General features: G+C 37.3%; 1 long non-coding RNA gene across 1 annotated transcript; it reads right to left on the reverse strand.

The window, feature by feature from the left end:
* Positions 1-226: 226 nt before the first annotated feature.
* LOC121401156 lies at positions 227-3,538 on the reverse strand. The gene is made up of 2 exons (XR_005966150.1): positions 3,413-3,538; positions 227-824 (listed from the first exon to the last, which is right to left on the reverse strand). It is a non-coding gene; the product is annotated as an uncharacterized LOC121401156 (long non-coding RNA).
* Between the last annotated feature and the right edge of the window lie 2,813 nt (positions 3,539-6,351).

Consider the following 6,351-nt stretch of genomic DNA (forward strand, 5'->3'; position numbering starts at 1 on the left):
TAAAGCACATTGGGTTGGAAGTCACATGCAGGAGGATGTAAAGTCAAGAGCAATTTGCAAGCTTTAGGGGGCGCTAGCAGCACTGTTATACAGCACTGTTAGCATGCGGTGCCATAGGTTCTATAAACTTGAGACAAGCAAATCACCTGCTAATGCCATTATTTAAGCCAGGCAAAATGTAATGTACTGTAAAATGTAAAAAAAAAAGTAAGTGACCCCATTCTACTTTAAACCTTGTATATACTGTGTTTATTTCAACTTGCACACAATTTACCAAATGGACACTTCTTTTGCTTTCATATTGGAGCATTGGGGGCAAATTGTACCAAGTACAACTGTGTCGCACGCATTCCACTCAATGTGTATCCTATATAACACCATTAATTACTATGCAATTAAGTGGACTCTGTGAAGGACTGTGGGAGACGATGGCGCTATATAAAGAATGAAAATAAATAATAAATTAGGAGCTGCTGTTTTTATAATAGGTGGCCTCCCAATCTGTAATTAGCAGCCCCTTACATTGCTCTTAGAACCTGTCGTGATCCTAAATTGGAAAGGAGATGGACAGTGCAATCATGTGGTTCCAAATGCAGTATAAACTGATGAGCTTAATAAAGACATTTTTCAGAAGTGTTGTCGAGCTTGACCTTTCTCTCTTAATTATTCTTGTGCAAGGCTGGAGCTACATGCGGCTTGGGAGCTTCACATGAAGAATGGCAGGCAGGTTTGATCGGCTGACATTGCTTGCTGCCCTTTTGCAGTTCTCCATTACAAGTTCACAGCTTCCAGCTGTCCTGTGTGGCATCCTAAACAGCTTCACTCTGAATGGGTTGAACATACGTATTCTTAATGGCATGGCAGTTGAGAAAAAAAGATAAACGTGTCTTTTCCACAAGTGATTGGTCACAATGAATTACAACCAATGAACCTGCTTTTTCATTATTTTAATGGAACTTGACTAATCATTGCTAATTGCTCATTGGTGCTGATTAGCACCCTGTTGCAACAAAGGTTAAATAGTGTTTTAAAGGGATATGCAAATATAAAGAGAAAGAGAGAGAGAATAATGCTGGTTACAGTTAAAATAGGTGCTTATTTTTATTGTGTTCTTTGTCTCTATCCCTTGGGTGCAGACCTGCATGGTAGAAAGCGAATTATGAATACAAGGGGTATTGTTTTTCACTAGATTGCAGCAGTGCAGCTTCGGTATAATGGACCAATTCATGCTATTTCACCTGTATATTTGAAAAGGCATCACTTCCCGCATTATCATTAGATGCACATGCTGTAAATCAGTTGCAGTTGCTCTGAGCATACCTCTTGTGAATAGCGTCAGTGAGCCAGTTTTGCTTCCAAACTAGCTCTTTGCCTTGTAATTGACAGAGACTCCTTTTTCAATAGAATGACTAAAAGAGGAGTAAAGTTGCCCATACACAGGTCAATACTAGCTGGCAGCTCATTGGACAGATATCAGTCACAGGTTTGATTTTCCTATTTGACAAGGATCACATTGGCATGTAGATGTGGTTCTATTCCACCGTCTGTAGAATGGAACTCAGTAGTTTTATAACATCTCTTTATACTGGCAATGAGCTTAGCAGTTCTTTCTCGAGATCTCCGATTTATCAAATTAACCTTGTTGGGTGTTTAAGATCTGCGGGCACTACCCAGCCTTTTTATTTTTTTCCCTATTGCTTTTTTGTAAATCCACATTTTTTTGATACTGTGTTAGCTTATTTATTAAAGCCTTGGCCCTGTGATGTCTCAGAGGAAGTTTATTCAAAATGCATTTCTCAGAAAAGCCAGGCAAGTTTTCTTGTTAGATGAATTTGTTCTCAGGGTGCTAACCTGCAGAGAGTGGGCTTTCACCATCTCCCAAGACAGAAAATATGCATGAGACATACCTGAACTCACTCAATTGAGCTTGGGGTAAGATGGCAGTAGCCCAGTCTGCAAGAAATACTTTGGGCATTTAAAGGAGGAGCCCAACCTGGGGAAGGAGGTAAGAAAATAGAGTTGCCGGTGGTGTGCTTAGAAAACTGGTATCCCCAGTGACTTCACATTTCCTTATACTTTAAGTGAACACATTTATATAACAATAGTGCTTGTCTGGCTTTTCTGAGAAATGCAATTTGAATAAAATTCCACTTAGGGTAATTCCACACCAACCTGTTTCTCTGCCTGCATATAAACATGTGATGCCCATTATGGTTTCCAGGACTGTGCTGGAGCTCCTTTTATATAGTGTACCAGACTGTTGTAACTTTCTGCTCCTTACATTTATGCACTACAGAGTGTTTTTAGTTCCATATAGACCCCAGAATGCAATGTTTTATTGTTATTCCTATGAGTTCCGGAAGCAAAGAGAGAGAGAGATGAGTATTGAGACTAGATAAAGTGCCAAGAGATAATGCCTATCCTGCAGCCATTCATCTCTGCACTTTTGTCAAAAGTGTTTAGACCAAGTTATTGGATCATTTTCATGTCAGCAATTCTCCAACTATTGAATCTGAATTACAATCCACTGTAGGCAGTGACGTTACTGAGGGGGCTGGGAAGCTACATATATTATAACAAGTCTGAATAAAAATAGCTTTATATATTTATTACATCCCATATGTACTTCTATTTCAATGAGCCAAACGATAAAGCATAAGCAGTACCTAATGGAACATATGGGTTACTGGTTTTTCTATATATGTTTAGACTATTGTGATGCATATTGGCATAGGTTGTTCTGCATATATCTTTTTCATTAGGATATTTATTTTCATATAGGTGAGAAGGAATTGTGATACAGGCTTCTCTGCCTTTAATGAGAAATATATATGAGACTAAACAGCTTCAATTGCCAGTTCTATCTTTTTACTAATCAAGCTGAAACTGTATTCGTAAAATTATGTATTTACAAAATATAATTGGGTAAAATAAATATAAAAGGCTGGATAGCGCCCGCGGGTTTAGAACCCCCGAGAGGATTAGTCAGTAACAAACCGAGAATTCAAGAAGGAACCGCTGAGCTATAAGGCCAGCCCGTGTGACTAAGCTGAACATTCTTTATCTGAGCTGCAACATGATCCAGCACAGGCAGTGACATCACTGACTACTGATTGGTTCTTATTTAGTTCAGCCGAGACTGTCAGTGTGCAGTTACTGGAGCTCCAGTACAGTGAACAGGAAAATACACTGTAAACTATAAATATCATATATACATTTCCTCTACCATTAGCATGCGTAACAACAAACCGCACACTACAACAGAAAGGCTCGGCAACCAAACCAAAATTAAAGCAGACATAGAAACTGTTCTTATATATGGGTTGCTTGTTTTGTATTCGTACAGTTTCTGTTGCTAAATGCCTGTTCTGCAGATAAGACAAAAATGAAAGTAAAGACCGCTTCAGCTCACCGAACCTCCCCTCCTCCAGGTGCTCAGTCAACAGTGTCCCCACTGTAAATACATATAACTCAGACAGGCAGACGGCACTTCTGGAATGTTGTTTATTGGAGTTTCTGCTGTTAGACACCTAACGCGTTTCGGGAATGTATCCCTTAGTCATAGGCTGACTAAGGGATACATTGACTAAGGGATACATATACATGTAAAATATTAGGATATTAGTTACCCAGGAGTTTCATGACCATATAAAAACACGAGACCAAAGGAACTCCAAGGTAACTTCTAATATCCTCATATTTTACAACTGGGGGTACTTTATTTATTATAATACACAAGTTTTAGTGAGTCATGTGACAGAAATGAGATCAGAACTCACCGTTTATAACTGATGACATCAGAACTCGCCGTTTATAAGAATATAATTTACAAGATATTCATGGCTTCAGTGTATTATTTATTTTATATATATATATATATATATATATATATATATATATATATATATATATATATATATATATATATATATATATATATATATATATATATATATATAAAAGTAACCGCACTCACAGGACTTTAGTGAAAAAATACTTTAGTTTATTGCAACGTTTGGGCTCCTAAACTCGAGCCGTCATCAGGAAGACATCCTGATGACGACTCAAGTTTAGGAGCTGAAATGTGACAATAAACTAAAAAGTATTTTCACTGAAGTCCTGTGAGTTAGGTTATTTTTTTCGGTATCTTTATATTCGGATATAACCAGCACCCAGGCAGTTGATTCTTACAGGTCGTTGGTGCACCAGCTTAGACTGTGTGTATATATATATATATATATATATATATATATATATATATATATATATGTATATGTATATGTATATATATATATATATATATATATATATATATATATATATATATATATATATATATATATACACACAGTCTAAGCTGGTGCACCAACGACCTGTAAGAATCAACTGCCTGGGTGCTGGTTATATCCGAATATAAAGATACCGAAAAAAATAACCTAACTCACAGGACTTCAGTGAAAATACTTTTTAGTTTATTGTCACATTTCGGCTCCTAAACTTGAGTCGTCATCAGGATGTCTTCCTGATGACGGCTCGAGTTTAGGAGCCCAAACGTTGCAATAAACTAAAGTATTTTTTCACTAAAGTCCTGTGAGTGCGGTTACTTTTATATATATATATATATATATATATATATATATATATATATATATATATATATATATATATATATATATATATATAGTGAATAAAGTACCCCCTATTGTAAAATATAAGGATATTATAACATTATATATTATAACTTCTAATATCCTCATATTTTACAAGAGGGGGTACTTTATTTATTATAATACACAAGTTTCAGTGAGTCATGTGGCAGAAATGACATCAGAACTCACCGTTTATAACTGATGACATCAGAACTCACTGTTTATAAGGATATAATTTACAAGATATTCATGGCTTTTGTGTGTGTGTGTATATATATATATATATATATATATATATATATATATATATATATATATATATATATATATATATATATATATATATATATATATATACACACACACACTCCACAGCTTTGCACCCTAGTCCTACTCTGCCTACCCCTAGTTCTGGCCCTGTATCCACTTGTTTGGTTAGGTTGCCAATGAGCAGATTTTTCCCCCAAGTTGGACGATATTGAACTAATCTGATCTTTTGGCCCTAGAGCCAAACAATCATATTATAACCACTGAAATTGGGGCTGTTGGGGGCAAGGACTGATCCATTGAGAAAATCAAACCTGCCTGTGACTGATAGGCCAGATATTGATCAGGTGCCCCATTGGAGGGCCCCATACATGGGCAGATAAGCTGAAGGATTCTAATTGGCATCTTAATGCTGCTGTGTATGGCCTTCTGAATGTCAGCCTTCTGCAGACAAACAGTTGTTGGTAGTATGTACCATAATGGGGTACTTTGATGTAGTTGCTAGGCTTAATATATTGTGAGTACATAAATCCCATTCTTTTATTAACACAATAGTCAATTTATGAGGTTACTGAAGTAGGTAAATGTGGATTAGTATCAATGCTGAACTTGGATGGTTATTCTTTATTATGATCAGAGGTTAACTGTAGAACAACAGAAGTCACACACACTTACTATGTAAGGTTGATACACCCATTTTTTTTCCAGTCACAGTGAACAAAAAAAAAACAACAAGGCTTCGGGAACTACTGTGGCATCCTGTAAGGACTCCTTTACCCAGGAGGAGGAGGGAGACAGTATCGTGCTTCACTTCTCAGCTGCCTAGGGAGAACTACCTCTAGCTATAATCCTTTGGTGGAGCACAAGGCTGCTCTTTATAGCTTGCTTTACTATCTTACGAAGGATGGACTGAACAGTGTCGGACTGGCCCACCGGGATACCAGGAAAACTCCCGGTGGGCCCTCATGCTACTAAACATTTGGCCTATTTCATGGTCATTCTCTATTTCTCTGAGAAAAGAGGCTAAATAGATGGAATAATGAATTATAGTATGTAAAGAAAAGAGACTAGGAGAATAGAGGTTGAGTGAGCGAGGAAGAATAATAGAACTGAGAGTGGACCCCTGGTGGACCAGGGTTTTTGGGTGGGCCCCTGGTGTCCCAGTCCGACACTGGGACTGAATCCAGGATTCGGCCGAATTCAAGTGCCTGGCCAAATCGAATCGGAATCCTTAAAACCATGTCTTTCCGTCACAAAAACAACCGCACGTTGTTTTCTAAAGGCCTTTCTGTGAATATGCAAATTAGAGTTCATTCAGTTCAGGATTTGGGCCAATCCCAAAATAATGGATTTGGTGTGTCACTATAGCTTACATTCCTAGAACTTTTTTACTGGGCCTTGTTGACACCAGGCTCATCAGATCTATCCACCTGAG

The sequence above is a fragment of the Xenopus laevis genome, chromosome 3L (genome assembly GCF_017654675.1).
Source record: "Xenopus laevis strain J_2021 chromosome 3L, Xenopus_laevis_v10.1, whole genome shotgun sequence".
NCBI lineage: Eukaryota > Metazoa > Chordata > Amphibia > Anura > Pipidae > Xenopus > Xenopus laevis.